Source organism: Nilaparvata lugens, chromosome 4 (assembly GCF_014356525.2).
Source record: "Nilaparvata lugens isolate BPH chromosome 4, ASM1435652v1, whole genome shotgun sequence".
NCBI lineage: Eukaryota > Metazoa > Arthropoda > Insecta > Hemiptera > Delphacidae > Nilaparvata > Nilaparvata lugens.
This window is the reverse complement of record NC_052507.1, coordinates 31883508-31909498: the sequence shown is the minus strand read 5'-3', so window position 1 is coordinate 31909498 and position 25991 is coordinate 31883508.

Here is a 25991-nt window from a genome sequence, read left to right as displayed (position 1 = left end):
TTTTTTATAAATAGATTTCCATTCGGCTCAAACAAAAGCCTCTCTAAATGAAGGTAGAATGATAAGGATTCAGTTCTGTTGTTTTAACATTTTTTCAAATCACTTACAAAAAGTTCATGTAGTACCTACTATTGTGTTTGAGACACTTCTGGCGCTATCATAGTTTCACCACCATTCTGTTCCACAGTCCTATCTCTTGCAGTCGTTAACTATATCTATAATAATTATATAAAGTAAAGAGCTGGCTTATGCACGTACGGGATAGGAAAATTATGTTTGACGCATCATCACGTCTGAACTAATGGACTAATTAACTTGAAATTTTGCTTATAGATTCTTAATTAACCAAGGATGGTTATAGGCCTATTCTCAATTCTTCAAAATTTCATTTCGTCAAGTTTTCATTTTCTCAAGTTTTGAAATAGATCCTTGCGAAGCACGGGTTCTTGCTAGTCTATAATAAATACTTATGAGAAAGAATCATTTAAATGAAGAAAATAAGAATGAAACAGTATTTAAATTTTTTCATAAAACTAATTGCTCTCCGTGATTGATTCTATTAAACAAGAGCCATTTTTTTTGTTTTCGATTTGAATGAATTGATTGGAACTGTTTCTTTAATAGCAATTGGCAGTTTATTGAAAATTTTTGGTTCTAAATATGTGGCTGACCTCTGAGCAGCTGATGTTGTAATCCTGGGAATTGCCAAGTCCATGTTCCTTCTGCGTGTTCTTCGCGAGTGATTCAAATTGAAGCGTAGTACCTACATTGAGTATTTCATGCATCTTTATAAAAAATCATCAGCTTGGATAAAATAAAAATATCATCCAGTACACTACCCTTTTATATCCAATTAGTGCATAAAAATAATGTTACAAATAATGAGTGTCATTTTTTAACTAAATATCGGGGCACCGAGCTTCACTCGTTTTTTATTTTTTGATAAACAGAACACAATTCTCTAAAATGATTGGGGAAGGACTAACAGGCACAGCCCAAAACTGTTTCTTCCCCGAATTTTGATTTATACACTATGAATAGACCAAAAAGAAGGTTATGTTCCATACACTTGAATGCAGGTCCAATTTTCAGTCCAAACATTTGAAAACAGAAAAGTTCTAATTTTGATTGTTCACAAACCAAATTGAATAACAAAATAACACTCACTAATCACTTAAAACTGTGAAATGATTATTGACTTTGAAAATTAAGATTGATCGAACGTAGTGAGGTAGTATGTTTAGTAGTATGTTTAGTATAGTATGTTTCAACTCGGATTCTCTTTTGTCTGTATGAATGTATGTATGTATTTCGGCCAAACGCGTTGATATAATTCAATGAGATTTGGCAGGAATATTCCTTTTTCAACTACGCGTCGATGCATACACAAGGTTTTTTGAAATTTTGCATTCTATAGCCGTGTCCACATTCAACAAAGGTTCGACATACATGTCCGGCAAACATGTTTGTTGAGGAGGTCAGGGACAGACATTTTAAAAAGTTTGGACAACCATTGTTTGTCAAACAAAAAATTACTTTTTCCTCCACCTACTGTCTAAAGTACTTACTTTACTCCCTGAAACCTAATACTAAAGTGTCACTTTTTCGGTCTCGGTAGTAAAAAACAGAAAAACTCCCTAGGGAGTAAAAGTGACTCCATTTAAATAACATGTGGAGCATCTCTATTTTGAAACTTACATTGTAATAGGTTAGAAGGTATAAGCTCAGATGAGAAAGCATAATAGAGGTGTCTGTCATTGACCGCGTGATCTGGAGTCAGCCATTTTTGGTAGCTGCTCAGCTGATAATATAATTGTTACAACTTTTGCCGATAGATAGCGCAATCGGCAGTGCCAGTCAGACGACTGGTTTTTAGGTTTTAGATTTAGGTTATGTTGTTTCAAACTTTTTCCCACAGGGAGAAAAAGTCGTACTTTTCACTCTAGATATACAAATAACTATTTTTCTAAACATTTTCAGTTTTGACAGCAGTAAAACAGCTGTAAAAAATTAAACCTATTCTCCCCACTTACAAATATTTTTTTGGTGACGCGTCCACACTGGCCAGGGGCAAACATTGTCAAACATAATAAAACTTGCTCAAACTGTTTCAACAAACATGTTCATCGAACATTTGTTCAGTGTGGACACGGCTTAAGGATAATATGAAAAGAAAACGAATTCCTTCATACTCATCGGAGTAGTGATATCGATCACTACTGTAGATATCATCTACTCTGAAGATAGGATTGATCAGACTATAGAATTATCCATAATCAATCAGCTGACAAGTGGATTACACAGATGTCTGGAGAAGCCGTGTCTATTCCTATAAGGTCTATCTATAGTTTCAATCAAAGACATTAAAGAGACATGCATTTTTAAGGTCTTTGGTTGTTTTTGTTTTGCAGTCATGGTATTTATAATGCGTGCCCAACAGTATCAATATTCTCACATTTGAAAAAACTAATTTAATAGGTGATTGAAAATAATCTAATGATTATTTATCAAATGAAATAATGCTGAAGAAGTTATAATATTTTTGAGTGTAAAAATAAATTTTCATCAGATGGAAAGATTATCCCGGAAGTGGATGAATTATATGATATGGAATTCAAATTCAAACGTGAACTGAGTTTGATAACATTTCAACTAGGTGACATCACATACTTGTGGATGAGAAAACTGCGTGAGGTCTACTGTTCACAGAACTACCAGTACACTCTAATTCAGAATGATATACCATGTCATGTCAACAAATCAGATTATTTTGCTCAAGTCGATTAAAATTTCTAGATAATATATCTCGTGAGATAAGCTGATTGATATTAGGCACTCCCATCTTCTGTTATCGACAGACGACGAATTTATCATCTATTTTTCCAAGGATGAATAATTATTATCCTTTTCATGTCCTTCAGCGAGTTTTCCCAGGGATAAGACCTAGTGTAATCGAATTTGTATATCACAAACCTACTATGTTCCAAATTCCGTGAAAATCGTTAGAGCCGTTTTCGAGATCCGTTGGACATAAATAAATAACCATATAAATAACCAAATATATGAATATATACAGAAATTGCTCGCTTAATACCTATAATAGGATAAGGGCCATAAAATTTTAAAATATGTGAATATAGCATGGAGTAGGACTGCTGAATGATTAATATATGAAATGAAAAAACCATGAATCTTATAGGGTTAAAAGTAAAACTAGTTCATAATCTTATTGCTGTAGTTATGCAAATCCCATGATCATTCTCATGCGAGGTGAATATCAAGTCGAATACGGCAAAATATTATTGATAAAAAGTGTTTTTTGATATTGAAGCTGGTTTAAAGGAAATAAATAATTGTAAATGAATGCGGAAAAAGGTCAGAAACTCAATCAAAACGGCATTGAAATGAAGAGACTGAACAATGTTTCCCTTAATAAAAACGTTAATGCTTCTGATTTCAATCTATATCTTATGTAAGAGATCAAGCACACTTATTCTCTCGAGCTTACGTAAAAAGATTTCATTTTCCTTTGTTTTTAGGATTTTACGATGAGGGTATTTTACTACCTTCAAAGACGAAGATTACGAGAATCACTATGGCATTTTTTTAAGAATACAGCGAAATGCTTTTTCATGCGTAATAAAAAGAACTGGCCGTCTTTTTAATTAAAAGCTAACGATTCGAGAGTTCTTCAACCAAAATCTATTGTTTGTTCGCTGAATGATATCCACAGAAAAAAGGATCTGGACCCTTTGACAAATTTTCCATGTCACCTCTTCGCAATAAAATAGTCTACATTTATTTCCAATTGGGACAATCATTTTCAAAAGAGAAAGGGTGAATCGTGTTACGGCGATGCCAACTCGATTATTTCCTACATTATCCAACAGAAAAAGGAGAGAACTAATTTGATTTCAGCAGTTCTTTACAGTGGAAGACACGGTTGGAGCTTTTCTATTTTTCCTTTAATTATTATTGCACCCCATCTGCAGTCGTTCGTTCCCCGCTTTTCCCCTGTACAGCTTGCCAGACGTTTTTCGAGACTCTTTCCCCTTCCTAGTACTTCGTAATTTCCTGGATCAGCTTTGTATTCCCCATTCATGCATTAAGCTACTCACCCCTTTAAGAAAATCCAAGAACAAACTCTGCTTAGCACATTTTATAGCTTTGTTTATTACAGTCAGATTATGCGGATCCAATATGAATAAAATATTAAAGATAAAAGTTGAAAGAAGATTAAAATAAAGATAAAAGATTGCTTCCAATATGGTGAAGATTAGAGGTGTAGCGTTATTGACCTATACTTGGAAAACCTCAATTTTATCTTAATTCGAATAATTCATAATAATATTACATCGAATCATCGTGCAATCCAAACTGTTTTCAATTGAATCTATTAAGCTGCGTATACATATACGCGCTTCCAACCCGCACCGAGCACGCTCCGCCCTCGTTCCTCCATCGAACCACAGTCGCTCCGCCCACGCACCCATCATGAACGTTACAGAAGATGTTAACCTAGCGCCGCAGTGCAGGATGGTTTCTTACAGCTTGGCATTGTTGTCATTCGAGATGGGTGTCTGGCTTGGAAGTGTTTCGGTCGCATTGCAGGATGACTGTTAAGTGTCATCTCTAGGAAGGCTTCTCAAAAAGTGTAGTACTAGGTAAATTTAACTGATGAGATGGGGAACGGAGTAAAAAAGCATGCTGGCTCACAAACATTGATCTTCATAGCTCTACTCTCTCACTCAATCAATGCGCTCTCTCACACATCAGTCTTCTCTTTCTAGAGAAAGAAGTTCATTACTTCAGTAGCACCACTATCACAATAATTGACACGCGCACTCACTCTCACCTCAGTCTTCTCTACCTAGAAAGAAAAGTCCATTATTATTATTATTATCATTATTATTATACACTGCATTGTCTACTCATTCTGCGGCTTTTCTAACATGACTGATCTGCTTTTGAGTAGTCTGGCTATAGATGGTATTCTATTGCTTCAACAGTGTTATCAAAGAACACTTCATTTGACTAATTCTTCTAAATCGACATACAAGTACATTAATATATGAGTGCACTATCTATATATATAAAAGCGAAATGGCACTCACTCACTGACTTACTTACTCACTCACTCGCAGAACTAAAAATCTACCAGACCAAAAACGTTCAAATTGTTCAGTTGGCCCTTTAGAGGCGCACTAAGAAATCTTTTGGCGATATTTTAACTCTAAGGGTGGTTTTTAAGGGTTTAAAGCTCGTCTTTTAGCATGTATATTCTTCTTATTCCAATATCTCAAAATTATAATTATTGAAATGTCCATACCATATGTTAATATAGAACTATAATCTAGAGAGAGTACCTCTTCGAAACAGTTGTTCTAGTAGCTAAATTAAAAATTTTGTCAGATTGGCATTAAGTTGAGTTGACTTTGTTAGGTTGGCACCAAGTTGAAGATTGAAATGCATTTATCCAGGACCTCCCAAATACCAATTTATCTAGTACCTCCTAAATACCATGATAACCATGGATTTATTATCCATGATAACATGAAACAGCTGTTCTATAGCTAAGGTGAACGTTATATTTCCGAGCTCAAAATTTAAGTGGTTTTATTCTTTATTTCGTGAATTTAACATTTTTTTCATGTTTTTACAAAAGTTTTACTTTCAATCTATCAAAATTTAAAATTGTCTGTTTCATTCTAATCTATACTCTCAGATTGTGATTTGGCGTAGAAAATTGAAATGGGCATAACCTATGTATAATATTTGCACAATTCAAAACTGAATAAGGAAATTGAAAAAGTTTTGGGCAATAACCTGTTTTTTCTTTCCCGATCATTATATTGTTGTGCTAATCTAATAAATAAATAAATAATTAACAGGGCATAAATATTCAAATCATACAGCAACGCTAAATATTATTACGCTACAATGATTCATAAGCATAGTTTTATTCAGAAGCAAAGTACTTGTGACTGTATTAGCACGATTCAGAACTGGGCTAATATACGGTAGCAAATATTATGAGAAGTACCTAATTCCTGATTCACCAAAACAAGTGCAGATCACCATGTACAACGGCCTGTTGTGCCTAAGAAGATAATTTTTGAATAAAATTTAGAATTTAGAAATAGGCCGACACATCTAGAAAATACCTGAGTCTACACCTAATTCATGCAGGTGAACGGGCTAGAGTCAAGAAAACTTCAATTAATCTTGCCATGCCTGATTTAATAGGTTTATACTATAGAATAACACTACAATTTGAAATAATAGAAAAATACAAACAGCTTCAATAAACATTGGCAGCTAAAATCGAACAACAGAAACAACAATATTAACATGATATTTGTTGACATTCTTCATCTGATTCGGGGGCGCATTACTATCCCCGTTTAGATAGCAATACGTCACAAAACCAAACAAGATCAGTCATAAAATAACCAATCAATTTCAACATGAAATTACTCAAGAAAGAAAAAACCCGTTGAACCCAAATTTCGTCGATAGTAACCCATATAACCCATTTCATAATAATTTTGAATCCCCACTTTTTATTGACATTCTCGAATGAACCTTTGTTTCACTACACTGCACTTTCGTTGGTTTGTACGTTGCTTTATCGTCGGGGTTACAGTACCTTGTTTTTGGCGGTGAGCTTTTACCGGTTGAATTTGGCTTGACGGCGACGTCCTCTTACGTCCCTAGACCTGTCGTCTGAACGGGTGTCTTGAAGCGGTTTTACATAAAGTTGCGGAACCAAAGGGGTGGTAGTACAAGAAGTTGGTTTGGGGACACACATGAACCGCTGTAAATAAAAGTATTACAGCATTAATTTCTAGCTCTTCCTACAATTCATCAAAAGCTAAAACAGAAGTTTATTCTGTTATTTAATTTAGATTTTATCTTGACGTTCTGATTTCATTCTCAAAATTTAACAGATTTAAAACAAATTCACTTGCCAGAGTGTCATTAATCTACAATGCAACTTTATGAAAACACTCGTAATAAATTAATATAATGCTTTTAGAAAAATGAATACTTCATTAATTATGATGTTAACTTTTATGATATTTTTCGTTTGGTTTGCAAAATCAAATATAATTTTTCATATAGTAGCTCGGCTAGTATTGTTGGAAACTTGTGCGCTAGCCAACATTTATTTTATTTATTATTTATGAACTTTAGGACGCAATCCAAGTGTAAATAACGGGCATTCGCCCAAAACTGCTCAGAACCTTAATTAAAAATGAACATTCCAGAGTTTATGATTTGATTTACCTTTAAATAAAATTAGTAGACACATAGAAAATAATTTAAATTGTATTAAAATTTGAACATTCATTAACATTAATTTCCTGGAAAAGAAAAACTTTCTTCTTTGTCTATTAAGATTTCTATCATAAAAATTTACTAATTATTCGAAAGCCTTAATGACATAAGAAAACAGAGTCTGAAGAATATAAATTAAAAAATGTCATAAACTCAATATGAACAATTCTTAAAAGTTTCATTCCAATTTAAAGGCTATCTTCCTGACTTTCAGCAATACTCTACGATAATATATCTCCAGAACAATAACTCAAATGTAACGTAACTGAAAACTTTCTATACTTCTGTAGAAAAAAATTATAAGTATCTTCCATCACTAATAAAATCAAAATGATTATTCTCAATCAATATTATTAACTTGAAAAATAACAGGCTTTGTTGATAAAATCTTTTGATTGAAGTTTCACTTAATTAATTTCCCTAAATTATATTTTAACCTTAGTTTATGTACCTTAGCGGTTATTTGAAGAAACAATTATTCGTACATGATGAAGAAACACAATCAAACCTTTCAGGACATGGCACTACTAGTAAATTTAAACATTAATAAAAAAATAAAACTAGCTCCTACATTAACTACTGAAATAAACTTATAAACCTGCCCAAAAAGGGGGAAACATAGTGACTACATCTTTACTCTCGTAGTGCTCCTAGCAAAGTGTCCTCCGGAACGTAATCTGGTCTCTCGACTGGGGAATCCCCACTACTGTGTTTAGAAACAGGTCTCCTATTGGGCGAATGGAATCAATTTGACCAATCGTCGTGTGGCTTCTACAGCCTTTGGACCAAATAGTAACTGCAAAATCGGTAGTTTGTTATAATTTCAATGCTTGCTGTTTTCCAACTTATCGCATTTTATGTCGCGACAAGAAGGCTAAGTTTTAGAGATAATTCCATAATCTACATTCCTCGACGACTCGGAGCCACAATTTTTAAATATCTATCATGGGAAACTCGAAGTCATGGCCGTTCATAATAGAGAGAGAAAATAATTTATTTCGCTAACTCACTTACAATAATGGCTCTAGTCTATTGCGTATTAAATTTACTATTATAACTTGGGAAAAGGCCTGAATTAAAGAGAGTGCCCGGCACACTCCCCTTCCTTCCGGTGTGAAACACGCAAAAAGAAATCTAATCAGGATATGTTACCATAGAGGCATTCTGTATGATTTGGAGAGTCGAATTTCTGGATTGATAGTAGGATCCAATTTGAAGCGGGCCCTCTTCAAAAGAAATCTCTTTAATCATTCCGAAATTCAGCAAAATGTATAACTAATTGAGATTTGTGGCAAGAGTCTTTAAAACTGTGGCAAGAGTCAGGACAAAACAATATGGACGTGTCCACCTTTTAAGTAGGTACTAAAGACGGACCGAGTATAATAATCTAGAATACTTCAATCACTTTATTGAGTCCCTGGTTATTTTCTTGGCAAACTCTAACAAGGGAAAATGTTTAAAAGACATCATAGTTTTAATTGGTCCTATGTTACTCTGCTGTTGTAAAATATGAAGTACGTTTGATCATAATAGTAAAGGATGAAACTTTTTCACTCAGCTGAATGTATTGAAATCTAACTATCATTACTATAGAGTTGAGAGTGCAATATATTTTTAACAATATAAAGCAATTCAGTAGGCAATACTATTCTACATCGACTACAATTCAAAGATAACAATGATTGAAATTGCATGATTAGATCAACGCGAGAGCTATATGACACAAGCACGATTTTGCATTCCACAATCATGAGAAAAACACTTTTCATTATAATATTCTAGTAGGAAACCTCTACGACAGAACGCTAGTCAAAACAAAACTATGATCGAGTGCCAGGCTATTATTCTACAATAATAATTCTGTATTTCGCTTCTCACTAGAGTATTGTCATTTTCTCACTGCCTACAACTTCAACTAGATAAATTGACTCGACAGCGATCATGGTTATTATTTCTCTCAAACTCAAAGTACGTGACATTTTCTCTAAACACTGGGAGAATAATTCTCAAGGCATGATTTATTAATATGAAAATTCAGCTGGAACAACTATCTTAGCATTGGACTGCTACTGCTTGACTTCTGATTATCAACATTATTGAATTTACCAATACACTAACACATTAATAGACTACTATTACACTATTACTGATTCCCAAGTTCACTGACATTTCTAACCTTACTGGAGCCTCACATAATTATTCCTCAACTGTAAACTTCATATCCAACTAGTTTCAATTACTCTACTAGATCTCAAAATATCTCAACTTATACACATGGAAAACTTGATTGCAATTTTATTATTCATCATTAAAAAAATTTATCATTTCATTAAAGATTTTCCTATTTTTTTTATTTATTAATTCTTTTTGACTACTTATCTCTAAAGGGTCCTACTACTGTTAATTACCTCAATTTAATTTTCCCAACAAAAATTCTATTTCCTTTTTGACACGAATTTTCCTACATATTTCTACCTTATATCCCCATTTAAGTTTTTAATCAACCTTTCAACTCTCAACTACAGAATAATTTTAACTCATGCTTAACTCAAGAGATTTTTCCCTTTTCATTTCAAATTCAACTAGAAGAATTTCACTGTTAATTTTATTTTAATTTAACCCGTTCATTAGTGTTCCAATATTTATTTCTACTTTCAAAGATAACCATCATAACATTACCTAGGTACTTGAAAAAGTTTCTCTGTTATTTTATTTGTATACCTTAACTAATCACTTTAAATATTCATTGTCTAAAACCTTTAATTTTCGTTACCATACCAAATTTCTAAGCAACTTTAAACTCAATAATACCCCTTTTTTTTACCAATTATTACTTGTGTTTTTGCGGCTGACTTTCCTACCAAACATTAACGAACCTTTTGACTGGGCTTCCCTAAACTGCATTACGCTGATTGTTTTCCTTACAATCACTACAAAGACTCATTAAATATTCTAGATTTCGGTTTACGTTATTCTACTGACGAGCCCCATAACTCTCGAATGAACCAGACCGCTTACTAGATACAAAAAATCTTAGCTCACACCATCTTCGGTGCCTTTCGCTAAAATTATACAATTCCACCGTACAAATTTGCAAGGTTAGTCACAGCTAGATTCCTTGATTTGTTACATGGACAACTTTCGGGCAGTGCTCCGTTCTCTCTGGACACGGACCTACACTTTCGCCGATTACCTAAATTCAACAACAACACACACAGGCAGGACATCCCCTTGTCCTCCTCTAAATCTTGAGTCTCGACTAAGCAAACAAAAAAAATTCCCCACAGTCTACAGGAAACGTCATCAACACAACGGACCTTTACACTATCACTACGCATGCCTACCGCAAAAATCACACCCTAAAAAAAATATTTCCAATAATAAAAATGATTCACCTTTTCGAAAATAAGCATTACTGATAAAGGGACTTAACAACCTCATCTGTATCAACTTATTTTCATACAATTCCCAAGGATTTGATTATCGTTTCAACTTTAATCTACAATACCCAATTATTTAGTTTAAACATCTCAAGGCCAAAACTACTCATCAACTTTTCAAAACTACATATCAACAATAACTAATAAAACAGTTTCCTATTTATTCTCTGGTTACCTTCGATCTACCTAAACTTATCAAAAAAATTTCCTATTTTCCTCAAACATTCTCCCATAATAATTTCCGAATTTTCCTAATTTACTTGGGTTGACCTTTAAAATCTCAATATTCCTTTCACTACTACTATAATGATATTCAACTACCAGACGTGAGACCAGAATACGTACGTTGACATTACAATAATTTCTATCATCATTCACGGAATTACAGAATACAAAAATTTATTCAGCACTTAGAATCAGTTGTTTTTCACCTATGCTAGTTTCTTCTACTAATTTTTATTCTACCGTTAAACATTTAATTTGTCAATCAATTTCAATATAAAGTTTTAGAATACTTTCAACTTGAGCTTCAATGATACCTAACTTTATCTTTAAGCACTTCAAAAGATTTTCCTTTTAATGGTTTAACATAACTGAATAACTTTCCTGTTTCATCTACAATTATTTAAACTTCAGAAAAATTGGAGTAGCAACAATAAATTATTCATTCAACTCCAAACCCAAAATATTGACAGTTAACACGTTCACAGAATGAATTATTAAGTATAGACTCAGAAAAATTGATCTAGTATTATTAGAGTAAGTTATGAAAAATTTAATTTTTTAGAAAATTTGAATTCCAGAGATTAAAATATCTCTAGACAGCAGAGTGGCGCAGTTGTGTGCCTAAGAAGATAATTTTTGAATAAAATTTAGAATTTAGAAATAGGCCGACACATCTAGAAAATACCTGAGTCTACACCTAATTCATGCAGGTGAACGGGCTAGAGTCAAGAAAACTTCAATTAATCTTGCCATGCCTGATTTAATAGGTTTATACTATAGAATAACACTACAATTTGAAATAATAGAAAAATACAAACAGCTTCAATAAACATTGGCAGCTAAAATCGAACAACAGAAACAACAATATCATGTTACTTTGTTGACATTCTTCATCTGATTCGGGGGCGCATTACTATCCCCGTTTAGATAGCAATACGTCACAAAACCATACAAGATCAGTCATAAAATAACCAATCAATTTCAACATGAAATTACTCAAGAAAGAAAAAACCCGTTGAACCCAAATTTCGTCGATAGTAACCCATATAACCCATTTCATAATAATTTTGAATCCCCACTTTTTATTGACATTCTCGAATGAACCTTTGTTTCACTACACTGCACTTTCGTTGGTTTGTACGTTGCTTTATCGTTGGGGTTACAGTACCTTGTTTTTGGCGGTGAGCTTTTACCGGTTGAATTTGGCTTGACGGCGACGTCCTCTTACGTCCCTAGACCTGTCGTCTGAACGGGTGTCTTGAAGCGGTTTTACATAAAGTTGCGGAACCAAAGGGGTGGTAGTACAAGAAGTTGGTTGGGGACACACATGAACCGCTGTAAATAAATGTATTACAGCATTAATTTCTAACTCTTCCTACAATTCATCAAAAGCTAAAACAGGAGTTTATTCTGTTATTTAATTTAGATTTTATCTTGACGTTCTGATTTCATTCTCAAAATTTAACAGATTTAAAACAAATTCACTTGCCAGAGTGTCATTAATCTACAATGCAACTTATGAAAACACTCGTAATAAATTAATATAATGCTTTTAGAAAAATGAATACTTCATTAATTATGATGTTAACTTTTATGATATTTTTCGTTTGGTTTGCAAAATCAAATATAATTTTTCATATAGTAGCTCGGCTAGTATTGTTGGAAACTTGTGCGCTAGCCAACATTTATTTTATTTATTATTTATGAACTTTAGGACGCAATCCAAGTGTAAATAACGGGCATTCGCCCAAAACTGCTCAGAACCTTAATTAAAAATGAACATTCCAGAGTTTATGATTTGATTTACCTTTAAATAAAATTAGTAGACACATAGAAAATAATTTAAATTGTATTAAAATTTGAACATTCATTAACATTAATTTCCTGGAAAAGAAAAACTTTCTTCTTTGTCTATTAAGATTTCTATCATAAAAATTTACTAAATTATTCGAAAGCCTTAATGACATAAGAAAACAGAGTCTGAAGAATATAAATTAAAAAATGTCATAAACTCAATATGAACAATTCTTAAAAGTTTCATTCCAATTTAAAGGCTATCTTCCTGACTTTCAGCAATACTCTACGATAATATATCTCCAGGAACAATAACTCAAATATAACGTAACTGAAAACTTTCTATACTTCTGTAGAAAAAAATTATAAGTATCTTCCATCACTAATAAAATCAAAATGATTATTCTCAATCAATATTATTAACTTGAAAAATAACAGGCTTTGTTGATAAAATCTTTTGATTGAAGTTTCACTTAATTAATTTCCCTAAATTATATTTTAACCTTAGTTTACGTACCTTAGCGGTTATTTGAAGAAACAATTATTCGTACATGATGAAGAAACACAATCAAACCTTTCAGGACATGGCACTACTAGTAAATTTAAACATTAATAAAAAAATAAAACTAGCTCCTACATTAACTACTGAAATAAACTTATAAACCTGCCCAAAAAGGGGGAAACATAGTGACTACATCTTTACTCTCGTAGTGCTCCTAGCAAAGTGTCCTCCGGAACGTAATCTGGTCTCTCGACTGGGGAATCCCCACTACTGTGTTTAGAAACAGGTCTCCTATTGGGCGAATGGAATCAATTTGACCAATCGTCGCGTGGCTTCTACAGCCTTTGGACCAAATAGTAACTGCAAAATCGGTAGTTTGTTATAATTTCAATGCTTGCTGTTTTCCAACTTATCGCATTTTATGTCGCGACAAGAAGGCTAAGTTTTAGAGATAATTCCATAATCTACATTCCTCGACGACTCGGAGCCACAATTTTTAAATATCTATCATGGGAAACTCGAAGTCATGGCCGTTCATAATAGAGAGAGAAAATAATTTATTTCGCTAACTCACTTACAATAATGGCTCTAGTCTATTGCGTATTAAATTTACTATTATAACTTGGGAAAAGGCCTGAATTAAAGAGAGTGCCCGGCACACTGTAAACAACTGAACAATGGACAGTTGATAACTGTCTATTTTTATATTTTATAAACAATCGAATTAATTTCTGTTCAATTATGAATTTAATAGAATATTTCGCGCAGGCGCCAGCAGGCGCCTAAACCCAAAAAAGTCATGATTCATATAAGCATAATTTTAATCAGAAGCAAAGTATTTGTGATTCTGCACGATTCAGAAAACATTCCAAACAAGAAGATCGTCAGTCGTTACAATATTGACCCTATTGGGAACCCCCCCCTCACTACAATGACAAGGACGCAGTCTGCGCAATCACCCCCCCCCCAACATTACCACTCCTGGACAATGACAATGTACAGTGTCATACTGTACATTAGTTTTTGCATTTCACCTTTCTTCCAATTGAATACTTTTACCCTATTACCACTTCAAAGAAAGTAAATGTAAATGAAAAAAGTGAACAGAGAATTGGCTTATCTTGGAAATCTTGCAGTATACTAAAAGTATTTTTTTATTGCAGAAATTTTCGTTGAAGCATGAACTATTATTCATTCATATTATCCAATAACTCACTTTTTCTCGATAATTTACAAATGATTGGTGGTTTTCTAATTACAGTATAAGAAAAAAACGTGTAAAACTTGATCTCTCCAAAACTAAATTTTTCCTGGGTGTTATCATGTAAAGTTCTTGAGTTGAATTTGAATTGCCAGGCATGGCCGAACGTGGATAATAAAGAATTCGATGAGAGAAGAATGAACCATGTCTCCCAAATCGCTGTACAAATAGAATATAGTACAGATTTCATGTGATATTAAAATTAAATGGGAATAAATAATAATATGGATGTCAAATTACTGTATAAGCATATAGAATAATAGAGCATATAATGAATGTAGTATAATATAACATAAAACACAATAGCACAGACAAGAAGACGGGCAATAACTAATTGAACAAAAACAAGCAATTGTTTCGATGACCGAGAACCAGTTTTCCAGTTCACCGGTTGTGTGTGAGTGTGTGTACTCACAATTATAGCAAATTGGGACTGTGGTAGTGAGTTCGACCACACTTTTTCTAAAGGCTAGTACGGAATTGAAACTTTCTCGATTGAGAGTACTTTGCAGGTACTTGGTTCTAGCGTGTTTCAGACGCTATTTTCCAACTGATAATCATGAAAATGGTACCAAATTGTTTACAAAGATTTGGACATCTCGTGCCGTACCGCCAAATTCCAATTTTCCAACTATAAAATGACTTTAAAATTTGATGAACTTGGAGAAAATTTGGCAAAGTTTGATGTTCAATAGAAAAAAATTGATAATGATATCAAAATTTTGCGGTACAGCCCGAGATGTCCAAATCTTTCTGAACAATTTGGTACCATTTTCATGATTATCGGTTGGAAAATAGCGTCCGAAACACGCTAGAACAAAGTGCTTGTTTCAGCCCTTTTTCCGAATTATAACATTGCTCTTAATGGTTGCTGGAAGATCAACAGCTGGATTTTTTTCGTTATTTTTCGTGATAGAGAAATTCTGATTGCAGATTCGTTCTCAGCGACCCCAAGTTTAGCCTAAAGGCTGTCACGTTACTTTTGGTGGAATAATGCTTAGCCTCTTGCTTGGCGTCAATCGGTAAAGCATGAGATTTATTTTTAATAATTATAAAATCTGGTCGTGGTTTTCCTAGGATATAATCTCACTAAAATCTTCATAGGCTCAGACATGAGCTTTCGCAATAATATAATACTGATAATTTATAAAAATATATATAAATATAACTTATATCCTATAGTATTGAGGAATAAAATGAATAGTACACCATAAAAAAATTTGATACATATATTAACAAATATCTCAAAAATAAATCAAAGCAAAAATATATAGAGCGACAAAAAATATATAATAAAACAAGAAACGAAATCAATAAGATATCACAGATTAATACTATTTTTTGAGTTCTATAGCACGAAACTCTACCATGTGCTTTCACTTCATGATCATATGCATTTATCTGCATGTAGCTTTGACATCAACTTGCTGATGCTTGTTGATTTGGATAATCCTATTTATATATTATATAAACTTCTCAAATCAGAACAGGATAAATTGACAAATAAATAATTAAATATACATTAAATCCTACGGTTTCCAATAAATTTCTTTATAATAATTATTTATCTCAGGGTGCAAGATTCGGCACCTGATGGAAATATATAGATCAATTTATCTAATGAATCAGAGCTACATTATATTATCGCAAATTATATTATAAAATTAATGATTATATGAACATTTGTATTATCAGCTTAGAACTTAGTATTATTTTTGATTGGTGAATCTTTTGATATATGAATTGACTCGTTACTATTCAATAAAATATCTCTTATACCATTTTTAAACTTGCGCAAGTATTTTTACCAATTTCTTAATCTTTAAAACCTTTTCGACGAGCTAGCTTCGATTTCTTATTTCATTTCGAAGCACTGAGGGCGCCCTATCACTATTTCAAATATTATTCACTCACGTGCTGGATTATCTATGGGCTGCTGATGGCGATCCAAACTCCTGGTGGTCCTGGATTATTGGTGGCTGGAGTCGTCTCTTCCAAGGGATTGAAAATATTTAAATGACTTTTGCTTTACAATAGCATCACAAAGTCTTATGAGAAAATTAATAATTCGATTTAACTTTAAGTTATTAAAAGGTACAGTAAGATATTGCGCTCTACAATTTCTGGTGACATCTCATGGTAGTGGTTGGCAGGCAAGTGGGGAAGTTCTCCTTTCTAATTCACAATTTTCACTTCCAATTCCCAAATTTACATAAAATTTTAATAATTTGTTCCTCCGCTATTCATGGCTCAAATAGTTCGTGCCGATCTATTAAATTATTACTTATGTTACATCTTTGATAATTTATCTGCCTTTGGGCCATATCCAAAACATAAACTGTACAACAATAATTCATAAATTCTTATCATTTATAGAAATATATACAAATATATTTGAATCGGCTCACTATTACCGCCTATCAATTGCTACCATTTGATTGGTACATGCAAATTATTATAGTATACATGCGCCCAGGAGCCTCCTACTTCCTTGATACATTAAATTATTTTTGTCTGGGTTTTTTAATACGTTTTTTACATGCTAAGTAATTTTCTAAAGATTATAGGTTGATTCTCATATTACAACAATTAGCCATGTGGATTTTTTGGTTCCTCAAGTTGCATACTATTCAGTTACAATAAACTTCTGCCAAGGTGTTTGGCTAGATTCTATGTTATGCGACTCAGTCAATCATTAGGTCGCCGATCAATAGATATTTTATGCCTAACCTCAAATTTTGAAAATTTTATATAATATTATATAGGTAGCAAAAATTATTTTCATTTCTATTCGGCCATTATAAATTTAGCCATGATGCCTGATATTATCTAATCTTTGAACATTATCATCTTTGGCGATATTAGCCTATTATTCCACTTAGACCTATAAATTTCTTCAAGTAGGAATTTTTATTTATCCATCCGAATTTCAAATTGTTACAAGGCTCAGAATGTCAACAATATTTTTAAATAATTAAAAATCATCATGAAAAGTCATTAATAAGGTAGTACACCACGTTTCTGGTAACTTTTTACTGGTGACTGGAGTTATTATTGACACACAAAAATCAAAATAATCGTGAGAAAGAAAACTGCTGATGAACGCGAATAAGACCGCCACTCCATTGTTCTATTGTCTCGGCTGCTTGGCTGAGCCTGGCTGGAGGGATCAAATAACCGACTGGTTTGATCTTTCGTCTGTCCACCAGGTGGAACTACGCCGACCATTGCTGGGTGGAAAATGTTACTGCGGCCCGCTCGCATTCCCACCAACACTGCTATTATTTGCTGTCTCAGCGCCTAGTCCGATTCAGCCAAGCAACCAGCCTGCACTGCGGAGCTAGGTTTAGATCTTCTCGCGTTCCCCGGTCGAACTACTCTTGCTCCCCGGTCGATCATCAATCGCTCTGCTGGAGTGATGTTCGATGTTCGGTTGTGGAGCAGAGCGAAAGTCTGTATGCACGTCTGTACTGGTCTGTAAACCTGAAACTGGCCTTTCACATGGCAGTGTGAAGGCCAGTTTCACACGGCAGAGTCCTCACTCCTGGAAGATCATATTACTGAAGATCATATTTCATATTTTGCAGCTCTCCTGTGCTTTCACATGGGGATCTTAGGAATAAGCTGACAGATCTAACAACTACGCCGACGTTTGCTCAAAGTATGACTCATCACTTTTTCTCAAAGTCTAACTTCCTTAAAAATATAGATAGAAGATTTCTGATTTCGGATTTGGATTCAGCGACCCCAAATTCTTTTTAAGTGTAAGTCCCATTTTCAAAAATACCCGAAAACAAGGGAGTTATAGCTGTTTTTAATATAGCTTTCCATTATCATATGATTATATATTACGTACTAAGATAATAATACTCCTGCCTCACAAAGGGACAGGCAAAGGCTTCAAGAAGTTTTTGAACACCTGAGAAGCTTAAACATAAACATTTTCAATTTTTAAAAGTTCTAGTTTTCCAAAAAAAATATTGAACTATGAAAAGATGAATCCAAATATGGAATCATAAATCATCTCCACTCATCACCCAATAAAATACGAGGAAAAGGAATATTTTACAGTAAAATTCACTGAATTCCAATTGTCATTCAACAATCCAATTCATCAGGTTCAAATCGTTGAATATCACTAAATTCCCAGCAATTATTGACTATTTCTTTTTAACAATCAGAAAAATCTATCATGAACATACAGTATAAACATTGTGCTGATCTGAATCGATCTATGGTAATAATAGGAATTGAAAGAATAGAAAATGTCATGCCATTCCAAGTGAAACTGATGTCTGTGTATTAGAACTGCTGAGTGGATAATGCATACCGGTACTGAAAAAGTCATGAATAGTTCAGACCAGCCTGGCGACTTTGATGCTTTTGAAACCGGAATCTTGTTTTATTTTTATTAAATAATGATACGGAATGAAAACCATGTATCATAGTACAAAGCAGTTCGATACTTTGTATCATGCGTAAGATTAACATAATCATGGCTAGTACCAACTATTCTAAATTATCGTACTGTATTTCGTGAAGCCATGCTTTGTTAAAGCCAGTTACTTAGAAAGCGTTTTTTTGTTGTTCGATGTTTTGTCGTCCTTATGAATTCTGTTGAATCAAACATAATGCTCTTTAAGAAGTTGTGCTGAACCTGGTAGAATACATGGGAATGGTAAAAAATCAATTTTACGAGAATCGATGTACATGTAACTGGATTTAAAAGATCAATACGATAATGTGTTCTATCACAATTTAATCACAGAAATGTCTAAGTGAAAACGTTGGGCGCAAACCTTCTGCCATGAGGAGACAAATAAATTTATGAAAAGCTTGATAGCTTGAACATACTTTTTGGACATAGTGTATAATCAAAATTCGGGGAAGGAACAGTTTTGGGCGGTGCCTGTTGGTCCTTCCCCAATCATTCAATGAATCGTGTTTTGTGTATCATTGAGTAAATGAATAAATGAATAGTGATCTGATATTTGTTACACGTTTTTAGTCTAAGACATAATATGTCTTAGACTAATTTTTAATGTTTCTTCAATCGGCAGGAAAACTTTGGTTTTTCAAAGTTATCTTACTCCCTTATTTTGGGGAATTTTCAGAAATCAAGATAAATATCCTACCAAATTTCCTACTCGAATACAGTGTAAGTTGTATTATAATAGCTACAATACTTACGTACTGTATAGTACAGTACCTGTTCGTTTTTACCGTATAATTATATGATAACTAGCCGTCAGGCTCGCTTCGCTCGCCATATCCGTCTAGCCAGGGGGCTCCGCCCCCTGGACCCCCGACTGGATCGTCCAAGAATGAGATCAGCAGGCTCGCTTCGCTCGCCTGCATTTTTCATTTCAGCATTTTTATCATATGTTAGAACAATCCAGTCGGGGGTCCAGACTAAACGTCTGGCTAAACGGATATGGCGAGCGAAGCGAGCCTGACGGCTAGTAATATAATATTCCCAGGATTGAAGTAGCAGTGCCCAATCAATTTTTCCGCGATAAATGTATTTGAATCTTGAACTTGGTGCCAACCTAACAAAGTCAAATCAACTTAATGCCAACCTGACAAAATTATTAATATAAGTTGCCAGTTAACAACTGTTTCGAAGAGGTACTCTATCTAGATTATAGTTCTATAGTAACATATGGTATGGAAATTTCAATTATAATTAAGAGATTGGGAGAAGAAGAATATACATGCTAAAAGACGAACTTTAAACCCTTAAAAACAACCCTTAGAGTTAAAATATTGCCAAAAGATTTCTTAGTGCGCCTCTAAAGGGCCAACTGAATATACCTACCAAATTTGAACGTTTTTGGTCCGGTAGATTTTTAGTTATGCGAGTGAGTGAGTGAGTGAGTGAGTGAGTGAGTGAGTGAGTCAGTCAGTCAGTCAGTCAGTCAGTCAGTCAGTCAGTCAGTCAGTGAGTGAGTGCCATTTCGCTTTTATATATATAGATAGAAAGCTTTATTAAAAACAGTCATAACATCCTTGTTTTCGGATATTTTTGAAAACGGGACTTACGGAATCTTTCTATCTTCATTTTCAAGAAAGATAGTTTTTGAGAAAAAGTGGTGACCGGAGAGACGTAGAATCACCATGTGAAAGCGACGATTTGTCCGCTAGTATCTCGATCGAAGCCGGTTTCTGCTTGCCTCGAGGGGAAAAGACGTGAAAAAAGGAGGTTCCTGGTTAGGAGTCACCATGTGAAAGACACGATTTGACTCAATGTACTTCGACAAAAAAACGTGAACACTGTTCAGTGTTCAAGTTGCACGTCTCATATCGTGTGGAAGTAGCCTTAGGATTCTCCAACCGAATTTGGAGAACAATCTATATGTAATTTTGCTGATCTGTATTAGTTGATTAGCCCTGTGTAATTCGCTCCTTTTCTAGTTAATCACCATCTTCATCTTGACTTTCCAATCTTTCATTCTCATTCATCCTTTCATTAGGAATTTATCATAACTAATTGGAGTTGCAAATATTTATAGTCAATCCCTTTTCATGTTCAAAGAAGAGAATAGTTCTAATGTAGGCTCTCCTACTCCTGGTTCTACATCGGTTTTATATCTTCCTTGACCTATTTGGAGCTTCTTTTAATTTAATAATGGTAGTTACTAAGCGAGATGAGTATAGAGACGAAATGTATCAATCCAAAAATCAAAGCAATATGTAATTTATTATTGATATTGAAAGTGAAGAGAATTGAATGTTTTCGTCACTGTGATATAGTTCATATTCGTTTGTTATTGACATTTTGATTGTTAGTTCCCTGATCTTTCTATACTTTTGTAATGAAAATAAATCTATTCAATTATTAATCTGATTATTCATCTGACATGAGTACAGAAATAAGTAGGTGCCTTGCCTACAACTACTCTGGGTGAACCACACATATTCAAAAGCACATTACCGAAGGTGAAACATCATCGTGATAGCCATTATAAAGTTTGAGACTTTATATAAGTTGGGCCACAGACAAGAAGAACACGTAAAATGGCGGAGAAGCAGCAGCAGCAACTTTTAATCGCGGCAGCAGCGGTGGTGAGGTGTCGGCGGTGCAGTGAGGCGACGATGCTAGTAGTGGGGCTACGCAATAAAGGGCTGACAAGTATAATCTGCAAGGATTTATTTTGGTGCGAGGCAACGCGAATGTTTCCACGCGAAAATGAGTCTGGCAACTTTGCTCCTGCACTAACAAAACGTTCACAGTCAATCTTGCGTCAATTTTCTTGGATGGATGGATTCATGATGGAAAATAGTAAGTGACAAGAATATTATATATATAGAATCTAGCCATAATGAGAATGGTTCAATTTCATATCCACTTGCCCAACGCGAGAAGTTTCAGGAAACCCTAGTTTGAGATCCACTATTGTAATTATGATCTCAGATTCATTTGATCAACATTTTTCCAGCTGGTACGAACCCTAATGGGACCAATCTGAATGATTATGATGGTGATAATGATGATGAGATGTGAATGAGCCTTCAATATTGGGTGGAATCTGAAGCAGCACTGGGAAGTTAGTTTGACTAGGCTGAGTTAGCAGGATTCAGTGATACTTCTGTCTCCTATTCTCAACTTTCATCTCTTCTCTATCTATTCTTCTATCTCCTATCTATCTATCCCATCTATCTATCTATTCTATCCATCTATCTATTCTATCTATCTATTATATCTATAAAAGGCTAAGCCCCGACAGACTGAAATTACACCACAGCCCAAACTACTAAGCCTAAAAACTTGAAATTTTGCACAATTGTTCATGGTAGCCTCAAAACATCCACTAGAAAAGGATATTCAGAAATTTGCCCCCCTGAGGGAGCTAGGGCCCCCCAAAAATTTTGTACTTTTTAACCGCTCATTCCACAGCAAAGTCATGGGGAACTTTTTTGTTCAGCTACAAAAAATAGTTAGATCTGTGCAGAAAAATTCCGATCAGTAGCACAGGGGTGTTCAGGAGAGGGCTTTTTTCGAAAATGTTTATGTAAAATCACACTACAGCTAAAACTGATTGGCCTACAGACTTGAAACTTTGCACAAATATTCTTCAAACATGCTAGACGGAAAGATGACAAACAAGAACGGATTTTGAGATATTTTGCCTCTAAAGCTACGTACAGATATACGCGCCTCCAACCGCTCCGCACACGCTCCGCCCTCGTTCCGCCCTCGTTCCGCCCTCGTTCCGCCATCGCACCGCAATCGCTCCGCCCCCGCACTTCACTCGCACTGATATGAACGTTACAGGAGATGTTAGCTCTTCTCACGTTCCACTCTTGCTCCCCGGTCGATCATCAATCGCTCTGCTGGAGTGACGTTCTGTTGCGGAGCAGAGTGAAAGTCTGTACGCACCTTGAGGATTTCAAAGGATGAAAAAGGATCCTATTAAGTAAGGTTATGAACATGGTAAGGTGAACGTCATATGAAACTAAGATAATAATTGACACATGATATTCTAACATATGTTGTAATCATTGGGAAGCTTAAAATAATCTTATCAATCAGCTGATCGAACTAATTTTTCGTAAATCGAGAGCGCGATACCTATTCTGTGGCGCGAGCTTGCTACGTGTGTGTTTCATTGTTGTATTCTTGGCCAGTTCGGTTTGCGCATTCTATCAGTTGTATATGGAGTCTCATACATTCCGATTAGAACCGAGCACAGAGATTTTCTTTGGTTAGGAGTTTGTTGATGATAATTCTTTTTTCAAATTCAAATTATATCACCATCAAAAATAACATTGAAAACTTTGTTAATAGACAACAAGATTACAAAAAAAGGTCGAACATATAGCTACATTAAATGTAGGTATACATTTTATTTGTAGCACGGCCAGAAAAAGGCAAACCTTAGCCGTGAGTTCATTCAATATAACTTATTGAAAATATATTAATATAATATAATTCACAATATATATTTTTTGTCAACATTTTGTGAATGAAAAGTACGAGTTGATGAGAGATGTGAGTAATTCCTTATATTTGATCCAAATGGTTATTCATTGTAAAGCTTTTCCTGGGGGAGTCACTCTCACCTCCAAAGATAGGTCGATACACGTAGGATGAATCTTGCACTGAATCAACGGTGTTGAGGTTATAAATTTTGTAACTGCGTGCGTGGACGCTAAGTATACACCAGACTGATTGGTTCACTACAAGATTCAATACAATTGTCGGAATCGCAGGAGGCCTAAACGCTCGCTCACCCTTGATTCTTCTTATGACAGATTGTATGGTGATGAAATTTTTATAAGTAGTGTAGCGATCGCTAAACACTGAATACGGATACCTTAAAATTATTACCTGTGATGAAAGAGCATACAAAATCATACAGGTCGAGCAAAAATCCCGATGTAGATAATTTACGGGACTGCGTCTCTAATAAGTTCCGAAGATTAAGATAGGGTACAAGGACCAGATATCGTTCGGAATATATTTCGAGAACAGAGTCTTGTCGGGCTTTAAGCTCTATTGTAGGAAATTATATGATCTCCGGCTGCATCTGCTGTACAGTTGATGTATTCGCTCCTAAGTCGAGGTTGGTAACAGATAAAAGCTGATATATGAGCAGGTAAGGACAGAGAATAAATACCTCGATCTGACCCCACACAATACATCCACTTAGACCTGTTCCAAAATCCAGCTCACTTCAATTATTTCACTGATCGTATTCGATCGGTTCTTGATAATATAGAACGTATCAGACACAATAATTGACAGGCTTAAGAAATAATCGAACTCAGAAGACGAATTAACAAAATTGAAATATATTATAATAAAATATATGATCACACAGTGCAGATTCAGAATTTGATTTCCAGATTGATAATAATTTAGCATTAACAAAAGAGTTAAAAATGTTCTTGTGCTTGCATGACACCATGCATGATTCGACAGAATTTTACAATTGATAAAATTTAACAGTTTGTGAAAAAAAATGGTGAAAATAAATTATAAAATATTTTAAAAAATGCTCGAGGTCATGGTTCTGGCAGCGGAGGATAGTCAATCAACTACAAGTTCTTATAAATTCTATATTGAATAAATTCTAGGCTCTTAATGACTAATAAGCGCTTGTCGGCGTGGCCAATAATTTAACGAAGAAAAAATTTATATTTTCTGCACTGTAATATTTTCGAAGCGTAGATTGGGGCCCCTTTAAACTTATTACTCACGTGAAACTCCTTGACGGTCGTGGTTTTCTTCTTTAGATCAAAATCGTTTGATCGGCGGCGGGTCCAGGCTTCGGTCTCAGCACGTGTGGAATTTTAATTTAATATCTCCTTCACCAAATTAACTAAGGGATAATTTAACTTTAAACTTTTGATTTATCGATTGATGAAAATGGATTTACGAATAACAAATAGAATAGCCTAAAATATTGGCTCACAAATAAAACATATAAAATTTAATATCTCCTTCACCAAATTAACTAAGGGATAATTTAACTTTAAACTTTTGATTTATCGATTGATGAAAATGGATTTACGAATAACAAATAGAATAGCCTAAAATATTGGCTCACAAATAAAACATATAAAATCGAACGAAAATTTTACGAATAGGTCTTGGTAACTTTAACGAGGTCTGAACGGTGAGGATTTCAAAAGGGAAGTGAAGTCTTTTTTCTAAGCTTCTTGGCTAGAATCTTTTTTCTGAGAATCTCGGTGTAATAAATTTGCATGAAAATTTGCCATTGGTAGAACGATTATGACGTAGACGTGACGTCAGTGGCAAGCAATAGAATATAATTCCTTTAATTACGATAATAATTCAATTTGTATAATTCTTTAAACTATTTAATTCTCTAGATAGAGTTCCTCTTATACAGTGTACATGTGCTAGCATATGTGATAAGGCAGGTTTGTTGTCTGATAACAGATTAACATATGTTGTTTTCAAACGATCACCTTTTTGGTGCTATTTCTATGCAATATGATTGGCTTATACTTGCCAAAGAGATTCAATCACCATGTGGTTCATTTGAAACAATAATTAATAATTTAATATTCTTATACAATTCTTATTATGTTTGAGACTGTTGTAATTAATTTCTGCTGCTCTTATCAATAATATAATGTTAATGCTATGACCTAGTTAGTTACAATAATACTTGATATTATAATATAATTTCTTAAGTAATAAATAATTTCAACAATAATACACACATTTTATTTTTTATTCGAAATTCTTGGTCCTTTATTGATAGTTTTTAATTTTAGAAATAATATTACAGCTTGCATGGAATCTGGCATGACATTTTACAATATGTTGAGTCAGTCAGCTGTGTTTGAGCTGCTTTAAAACATCTGATCAATAGTAAACAAAGTGTAACCTCAAAATTCAATGAGCAATTCATAAATGGTTCGTGCTTTATTTGCAGAATAATTATAATTTTAT